Source organism: Callospermophilus lateralis, chromosome 9 (assembly GCF_048772815.1).
Source record: "Callospermophilus lateralis isolate mCalLat2 chromosome 9, mCalLat2.hap1, whole genome shotgun sequence".
Classification (NCBI taxonomy): Eukaryota; Metazoa; Chordata; class Mammalia; order Rodentia; family Sciuridae; genus Callospermophilus; species Callospermophilus lateralis.
The window spans coordinates 653,121-662,973 of NC_135313.1; positions in this window are offsets into that span (position 1 = coordinate 653,121).

Here is a 9,853-nt window from a genome sequence, read left to right on the forward strand (position 1 = left end):
GAGGCTGTGACGGGGCCAGGAGGACGGGTGACTGAAGCCCTGCCAGCCCGAGGCTTTGAGGTGGCCCAGTCATCTCAGGGAGCAGTTGGCGTGTCCTCAGAATGTCAAATGTTGGGTGACCATGTGGCGGCCCAGCGTGGTGGTGCAGGCCTGTGATCCCAGAGGCTCAGGGGGCGAGGCAGGAGAATCACAAGTTCAAAGCCAGCCTCAGCAACTCCTCCAAAGGTGTGTCCTGGGGAGAAACGAGACTGTCCACACAGGGGCCTGTGAAGGTATCATCACAGCCACACGTCAGAACAGCTGTGTCCATCATCTGTCAGCAACAGGCACCGCGGCACGTCCACCCCCGGAGTGCTGTTCAATGTCAGCCTTTATGAAGGAAAGAGGCCCGTTGAGCCCACTGTTGTGGAGGCTGGGGAGGACCTTACTTGGTAGGCCAGTGCTCCTCCACTGAGCCGCAGTCCCGCCCCATGGGCAAAGATTTTGAAGAGACAGAAGGTGAGAAGAGTTCACAGGGCCAGACAGAGGCCAGAAGGAGAGAGAGAGACCTGAAATGGCCTTCAAACAGACCCCTGGGGACACCCTGGCCCTGCTTCTTAAAGGCCCACCACCTCAGCATGGCCACACTGGGGACCGAGCTTCTGACCTGGGACTCCTGGGGACACACTCAAACCATATCCAAACTGAGCTGGAGACATAGCACCTGCAGCAAGACGGCAGTGAGGGTGACAGGTGGGTTCACAGAAACTGCCAGAAGACTCTGAGTGGGATCTTGGGAAGCCAACTCAGGGCCAAGCCAGCCTCCCACAGGCGGTGACGGCTCCCTGAGAGGAGGAGGCACAGTAACTGATTGACATGAGCTGAGCAGAGAGGACCCTCTGCCAGCCACCTGGACCCACAGGGAGAGTGTGAGCGCTTCAGGGAGAAGCACAGGAAACCCACAGAGGAGCCGAGACGGCACAGAACTGAACGGGCCAAGAGGCTCTCCCTGTGGAAGCTGGGGCTGTGAGGTGGCCGCTGTGGGCTGGGCATGGAGCCTGTTGGGCTCTCGGGGCCCTCGGGTGCAGGGCCACTGCACACACAGGGCCCCACCACAGCGAGACTGGCTTCCAGCTCTTGGGGTGTTTACCCAGATAGGGAATCGTTGGCCCTCTGGAGACTCTGGGCTTGATTTTTTTTCAATACCCTTATTTTATTTTATTTTTTTATGTGGTGCTGAGGCTCGAACCCAGTGCCTTGCAGATGTGAGCCAAGTGCCCTATCACTGAGCCACAGCCCAGCCCTGGGCTTGATTTTTGAGACACCTCCTTACTATTTTCCACAGCAGCCGCTCCATTTTATAGCCCCTCCAGCGCAAGTGCCCCAACTTCTGCATGTCCTTGCCCAAACTTGCCATTTCCTGTTTTGCTCTGATCCTCCCCCGACACCCATGGCCGTCCTGATGCATGGAGGTAGGGCGGTCTGCCCCAGGTGCCTGGTGTAGGAGCAGGCAGTGGGCCCAGGTAGGACTGTGCAGTCCCCTGGGCAGATGGGTGGGGAGTGAAGAGAGGTCTACAGGGGAAGAGGTGGAGGGTGCAGGGGAGGAGGTCCTGAGATGATGAGTTTGGAGGCCAAGAGCCCTTCCCAGCCCACACCATCAGGAGGGACCTCTTTTCCTGCAGTCTCCCCGGCTATGGCTCGCCCCCCAGGCAGCTCTCTCCCAGCCCCTCATGCAGGACTGGTGGGGGCCTAGGCTTGCAGACCCTGTGGCCACCCAAGGCCCATCCGTGACTCTACCCCCAGGACAAGTAATGGCAGGCTGCAGACCAAGGGATGGGCTCACTGATCCTGGGCCTGGCTGGGCCCCCCGGGCTGCTGAGGGCCACCTGGGAGAACAAGGAGGGGTGTCCACACCCAGCCCAGGATGGCTCCCCTCCACCACGTCCCTCCATGCCCCCTCTCTGCTGCACCCGTGTCTGACCCCACCAGGCCCCAGACACCCCAGGCCACAGAAGACTGGGCGGAGGAAAACTGAACCCTGTGTGTGGACAGAGGGGCTGCAGGCAGGAGAACCAGAGGGCAAGGGCAGCCCTGGGTCCCCCATCCCCGCCAGCCTTCACTAGTCTCTGAGCCCCTCTTCAGGTCTGTGGCCAGGGTCCGGTGAGCAGGAAGCAGGGCCAGGACCAGGTGCCTGTCCCTCCCACCTCCCGGAGCAGAGGGAATCCTCGAGCACTCGCCAGAGGCGGCCCTGACCACAGAGGAGGGCTTCTTTGGTTTCTCAGCACTGTGAGTGAGCTGTGTTCATCTCCCTGCACTGTGGGCAGGTGGGGCCTTGTGTCCACCTCAGGAGGACCAGGGCCTCCTGCATGCCTCAAGGGCCCAGAGTCCTCCCTGACCTCCTGGGGGCAGGAGGGCCCTGAACAAGACCTGGGCAAGGCCAGGACATGGCATCAGGAAGGGTTCTGTCTCCCCGTGGGAGCCAAAGTCTCCTACTCTGGTTAGACTTAGGAGACCAACATCTGAACCAAGCCAGAGCCCCAGGCGGGGGCCACTGGGAGCCCTGAGATCTGCTGGGCCTGAGGTGGGGCAGGATGCCTCCCCAGGGTGCCATACATCTGGGCCCTTAAGAAAAGGCATCTCTCCATCTCACTGGGTCAGCCTGAACCTGACCCTGGCCCTGTCCACCTTCACTGTCAGGCAGCCCCAGCCCTGAGCCTGGCCCCACCCCCTCACTCACCCCAGCCCTAACTCTGCCCTGACCCAGGCCCCGACTCCACAGCACTGCCCTGCTCAGCAGGCCTTCGGGGTCGAACAGTCCCGCAGAGCGGCTCTCAGCCCTTGCTGTCCACTGTCACCTCTTAGGCAATGGAGTATTCAGCATGTAGTAAGTCCCTGTGCTCTGGTGACCTTTGGCACCGGCCACTTGCTCCCTGGGCCCACATTAGGCCCAGTGCTCACACTCCAGGGAGGAGCAGTTTGTGCCTTGACCCTGACCTGGGAACTCATGGACACCACCTGGCCTGCTCCCTCCCTCTAGCCTGGATTTGCACAACTCTCCCTGCTCAGCAAGGTGGTGGAGGCCGACCTTGTGTTGAGGATACCTTCCTGCCTCACCCATGGGGGCCAGGACTGGAGGCTGCAGGTGGGGCTGCAGCCACCTTTCTGTCTTTTTTTTTTTTTAGTTTTCGGCGGGCTCAACATCTTTGTTTGTATGTGGTGCTGAGGATCAAAACCGGGCCGCATGCATGCCAGGCGAGCGCGCTACCTCTTGAGCCACATCCCCAGCCCTGCAGCCACCTTTCAAAGTCTTCTGGCCAGGGCGGGGGCCGTGCAGGCCCTGATGTGGTGGGGCAGCTGTGGCTAGAGCCTGGGGGGGGGGGGAGGGAATGCTGCACCCTGCTGCTGGGCCTGGGAGCCCTGAGCACTGTTACCCCTTCCTCTGCCCCAGAGCAGGACACATGGGTCAGCACAGTGGAGTCCTCTTCCTGGGCTCGGCTCTGCTGCATGCCTCTCCTACACCCCGGCAGGCTGCAGTGGGAACAGTGTGGGGATCAGAGAGGGGACACACGAGACGGGCCTGATGCCACCCCACACCCCACAGAAAACCCACTTTACAGGCACGAAGGCAGGCATGATGGGCTTCTGCGCCCACCTCTGCTCCAGCACATGCCTGAGCTGCTCTGGCCCTTGGCGCCACCTACGGGGCCTGAAGAGGCCCAGAAAGGGATGCTTGGCCTGCAGCCCCCTTTCCTTCTTTCACCCACAGCAGGGCCATCTGAGCCACGGGGGCAGACTGCACCCTGTAAGTCGCCTACCTCTGCTGAGTGGGGAGGACCTGTTCCAGGACCCCAGCTCGGAGTCCTCTACAAAGGCAGGGCAGACTCCTCTGAGCTCCTTGGGTCTGGCTTCCCATGCACATCTGCCCTCCAGGTCTCTAGCTGTGGGGGGCAGTGCTGCTGCTCCAGGGTGCAGAGTGAGGAACTGGCCTGAGAAGGAGGGGGCTGAGCCGTGCTGGGCTCCCCTGGGAGGAACCTGCAGGCTCTAAAGGACCCAGGAGGGGACATATCTCTAGCCCAACTCCTTCTTTCAGATAAAGGCCCAGAAAGACAGGGTATGAGCCCAGATCTCTTGCCTCTGGGAGGACTCAGTGTCACAATATGGTCCCCAAGCCAGGGCTGGGGACACTGGGAGAGAGAAGTTGCCTGGCATCCTGACACTCCCCATTCTCTGCAGTGAGCAGGGTCCCCTCCTCAGGGCTCTGCAGAAGGACAGGTGATAAAAGAAGGGCCAGCCCAAAGGCCCAGATGCTGCCTGCTCCCTGTGGACTCACTGGGAGACTGAGGCTCCTTGGCGCTGGGTTGCCCATCCAAAGCCAGGCTGAGACCCTGCCTCCTCTCCCTGAGGCTTGGCATAGACACTGCCAGGTTGGGCACCCCTGCTTCCCATGGCCCAGGGTGTTGGAGTCCCTTCCCACGGCCTGAGCATCTGGGATGGGTTCCTCCCTGGTACAGGGACTTCTCGGAGAGGCCTCAGAGGTCATGGCCAATCTCTTAGCAGGAAGCTGGTCTCCACCGCAGTCCAACAGCCCCCAGGACAGGGTTGGGTGGGAGTTTTCTTTGGGGCCCTGCCCAGGTGGTGGCAGCCACATGCCGGCCCTTGCTGCCCTGGCAGACTGCCCAGGAACAGGCCAAGAGAGACACCCTGTGCTGCAGTGGCCATGGCAGGTCTCCCCGGCCTAGACCACCTGCCTTTATTTGAAAAGGGGGTGTGGAGCCTGGTGCCTGCACACAGAGGCAGCTTCACACATCCCGCATCAAATGCAAGGGGCCTCTGCGAGCCTGTCAGGATGGCTGGGAGGGGCACTGCCGGGGACAGCCACAGGGGTCCTCCGGCCAGTGCAGCCCCACTTACTGAGCTGAGGCCTCCTCTGTTATGAAGCTGTGTTGAGTGCTGGGCCATGGTGCCACTTAAGACATCGAAAGACCAGCGGTGCCAGCACCGACCCTTCCTGGAAACTTGTCCCACTTGCTCAGGGCTGCTGTGATGGGGTGTGGCCTTGTTGCTGCAGGTCCTGGGCTGACCCTGAGCTGGAGCTGCTCCTGGTACCAATGCTTGGTGTCTTCCTGCACCAGCTGCCCTGGAGGCCCTAAGCTCAGCTGGCACCATGCCCACTCGGGACCTCTTCTGCCGTAGAGCCTCCTCTACTCATGCCCTTGTCCTGGCTGGAGTCATTCCTTTATCACCAAGTCCCCTCCCAGTGGCCTCAGCCCTTAGTACCTCCCAGGCTGCCCCATTCTTGGCTTTGACCAGCAGGCAAAGGCCTTGCAGGCTGTTGAGCCTGGCCAGCAGCAGGCACAGGGTATTTCTGTACAGGACTGCATTGAAGAAGCCTCCCAGTAGCCAGGAGAGGACGTGGGAGGACGCAGTGCTAGCAGGGCCTGATCTCGCAGCCTGCAGAGTGACAGCTGGGAACACTGCAGGGTCAGGCGGAGCTCAGCTTTCCCCAGCCTCCTGCAGCTTGGCTCTCTTGCTCCGGTTGCAAAGGCCAAGGGAGAATCAGCTCCCAGGGCTCCTGGTCTCTGCTGATGGTAGCCACATGGCTCCATTGGCCCCAAGGCTGTGTGCCCTGGAACAGCATTGGAGCAGGCTTCTGGAGGCCAACTCACACCAAGAGGATCCCAAGGGGCATATGTGTGTCAAATATCTAGGATGCTCACCCTGCATGCATTGTTCGGTGTATATGCTCTACAGCCCAAGGGCTCTGAGGCTTTTTCCAAGTTGCACTGCATTATTTTTATTTAGAGATAGGGTCTGGCTAAGTTGCCTAGTGCCTCACAAAGTGGCCTAGGCTTGACTCAAACTTGTGATCCTCCTACCTCAGACTCCTGAGCTGCTGGTATTTCAGGCAAGCACCACTGCACCCAGCAGCTGCATGGATCTTTGCAGGAGAGACAGAGACACACACAGAGACAGACAGAGCAGCAAACGTAGGCGTCTTCTTGTTGGGTCCCAGGTCCCAGGGAGAGCCCAAGTGCAGAATCTTCTATGGGAGTTCTGTTTGACTGTGATTTTTTTTTTTTTTTTTTTTTTTTTTTTTTTAGAGAGAGAGAGAGAAATTTTAATATTTATTTCTTTTTAGTTTTCGGCGGACACAACATCTTTGTATATGGTGCTGAGGATCGAACCTTGGGCCGCACGCATGCCAGGCGAGCGCGCTACCGCTTGAGCCACATCCCCAGCCCTTGACTATAATTTTTATATCAAATTATGTAACATTTAGAGATACATTTGGGGGGCTGGGGATGAATCTGAGTAGTAAAGTGCTTGCCTAGCATGTGCAAGGCCCTGGGTTTGCACCCCCAGAACCAGAAAAGATAGGCAGGCATTTAGTAGAAGTTAAAAAATAAGTCTCCAACTATTGTGGTTTAACAAAAGAAAGGCCTTCTGTGTGGCGCTTGGTCTGGTTCCATGACTCCAAGACGGTAGGACCCAAAGTGCCTCAAGGCTGCAGGATGGCTGCAGAGATCTAGCCCAAGCCCACATTCAGGGTATGACACGAGGGGCAATGGCCACTTTGCTCAGGGAAGCACGTGTCATTGGCTGAGCAGGAGCTAGGAAGGCTGCAAAGCAAAAGGGTCCAATGACAAGGTGAGACAAAAGGAGCCTCACCCACAGGAGGATCCCTGGTATGAACAACATCATCTTGATGGGTGGCACTGAGAGACAGCCAAGGGCTCTGACTTCCTGACATTCCACTCTCCAAAGAGAGCCATGGGCTGCGGGCCTGGGCGGGAAAGGGCAGGCCAAGATGCTCCAGCCCCTCCAGGGCTCCACTCCCTCCTGCTCTCCCTCCCTCCTGCTCCCTCTCCCTCCTCCTCCCCCTCTCCTTGTTCCCCTCCCTCCAGCTCCCCCTCCCTCTGCTTTCCCCCATACTGTACTGTCCTCCTTCCTGTTCCCCCTCCCTCCTACAGTGTCCTCCCTCCTTGTGCCCCTCCCTCCTGCTCCCCCTCCCTCCTGCTCTATCTCCATCCTCCTCCCCCTCTCCTTGTTCCCCTCCCTCCTGCTCTCCTCTCCCTCCTGCTCCCCCTCCCTCCTGTACTATCCTCCCTCCTACTCCCCCTCCCTCTGCTCTCCCCCCTCCTGTACTGTCCTCCCTCCTACTCCCCCTCCCTCCTACAGTGTCCACCCTCCTGCTCCCTCTCCCTCCTGCACTGTCCTCCCTTCTGCTCTCCTCTTCCTTCTCATTCTTGAAAATGTTTGCATTGTGGGTGAGTGGACCCCACGCTGTGACCCCAGTGCTGGGGAGGCTGAGGCTGGAGGATGGCAGGCAGCATGGAGACTGCTCATGGGTCTCACCAGCAGGGTCCACAGAGCACCTGCATGGAGACTGGGGAGAGCAGGGAGGCTCTGCCTGGGCTGGGACCCAGACAGAAGGAAGTCCTCAAACACAGAAGGCAGCTGGCATTCCAATGGAGAGGCAGGTGAGGGCGTGCCACAGTCTGTGAGGCTGCCCAGAAGGACTGGAGCCCTGGCTGGATGGGATGGCGGGAGAGGGGGTGGCAGAGGTGCAGGAGCTGGCTCCCTCTGTCTGCCCGGGACGGAGAAGGCTGCTGAAGATGCAGACAGGTCTCTCCAGAGGGGCTGAAGGGTAAAGGTCCGCCAGAGAAGGGCCTCGCTGGAGGCAGACAAGAGAGCACCTCACGGATGGAGGCCGGCAGTGAGCCAGGACCCTCTGTCTGAAGTCGAGAACAACCCCAAGCCAAGAAGACCACGGCAGCCGTGTGGAGTAGAGGATGCAGACCCCAGCAGGGACCTGCACTGCTCACTCACTGTGTGTCCGGTGGCACTGCCGAAGGACACAATCACAGAAAATGTGGTGCTGCAGATGTTGCCAGCTTTACCCGTACACAACAGTGTGTCAGCAGGCTCCCCCCACACAGGGCTGTCTGCTCTGTAGCCAGAGACAGGGAGGGAGGTGAGTTTAAGACAGAAGTGAGGTTGACACAGAGTGGTGGCCACAGCTGGCATGGGAGCACTTATCCAGGCTGTGCACACATCACGACTGCAGCCGATTCACAAGCCCTGCCCTGGAGTGTCCAGCACAGAGCATGGTTTACAAGGAATGATAAGGCAGCCATGCAGGACGTCTGACATGAACAACATTATCTTGATGAATGGTTCTGAGAGATAGCGTGCCTTGGGGAAGTCAGGGCTTTGGACAGGTGCCCTGGGAGTCACTGGAGTGCAGCAGGTGCCAGCACAATGCTGTGGAGCAGGGCGGAGAACTCACTGACTGGGCCAGGTGAGGACTTCCGATGTGATGGACATACCTGGCACCCCTTTGATTAGGTACCTTGTGACTTTTTAACAGAATGCAGACATCGACAAAATGAGACCAGGTGTTTATACTCAGAGTGTAATGAGGCATCGAGGATGTCAAAACTGAACCTACACAGACGTCCCTTCCCTGTGGCGGCATCGGCCCCCTGCTGCCCAGGGTCCCCATGCGCCCCCTTTCTACAGGAGTCTGTTGCATGCTGTGTTCTGGGGTGAGAGGGGTGTCTCCCTGGGGGAGTTCGGGCGGGGCTCCAGTTCCATCCTGGACACCACCTGCTCTTCCCGACAAGTCCCAACCCAGGCCTCTCCCAGGTCCCGGGCATCTCAGGCTGCGCAGCTCTGGCTTCCCACCATCTGCATGAAGGGTTTGTGGCTGGAAGGGTACAGTCTCTCATGCTCTTTCCCTAAGCAACTAAACCATATTGTGGGATTTTCTCTTCCATGTTCATTTTAGACTTTAATGATGCCTAAAAAAATTAAGTGGTATTTTGATTAGGACTGTGCAGAATTTAATGCACTTCTCATCCTTTCAACATTGTGGTATATTTTAAAAACCATCTGATGAAGCACCTGGGGCCAGGACTGGGCTACAGCTCCGTGAAGAGCACTTGCCTAGTATATGCAAGGCCCTCTGTTCCACCCCAACCTGGAAACAAACAAGCAAGCACAGTAAGAACCAGATGGCTGGAGTAGCTAGGGCCTCTTCCTCAGGGGACTCTCCTGCATGGGGCAAGGTGTGGCTGCCCCTTTGGTCCTCTACTGCTCCCCCAGGGAGTCCCCCATGGGCTGCCTGTTGGAGCTGGTGTTTCAGAACACACTCCTGCCCTATAGAGGTTTCCAGAACTTTGCTTCTTGGTACTGGTGATTGAACCCAGAGAGCTCTACCACTGAGCCGCATCCCAGCTCCTTTCACTTTCTGCTTTGCACCAAGGTCTCACTAAATTGCCAGGCTAGCCTTGTACTCGCAACCCTTCTCTGTCTCCTGAGCAGTGGACACCAAAGGCTCCCGTGCCCCGCTAGGGTTGCTTCTTTTGAAGATGGGGTCTTGCTGGGTTGCAAGCAGGCCTATAACTCCAGAGCTGGAGCTGTCCTCCCATCTCAATGTCCCTAGCAGTTGGGACTCCAGGCACCGCCCCCCCCAGCCTAACTGGGGGTTATTTTAAGCTCATTTACAAATGACTGCCTCTCCCCTCCCTGCTAGGAGGACAGGCTGCACAACCTGGATTTCTGTGGCCACTCTTTCTGCCCCAAGTGAAGAGCTCCAGCCCATGCCTCGGGTCATGACTGCTTCTGTGGTGCACACTTTGTGTCTCCTCAAGATTCTCAGCATTTGCAAAAGCTGCCTGTCCACATCAGACTGTGGTTCTTTACACTACGTCTCTGCTGGCCTCGTGCTTGCCATTCTGCCTCTGGGGCACCCCATCTCAATCTCAGTCTGTGTCTAGAAACATCTCTCCTGTCCTCAGATACGAGCGCTTGGCTGTGGGCAGAACTCCAGGGTCGTGGGGCAAAGGCTCTCTCTGGGGCACACCCTGCC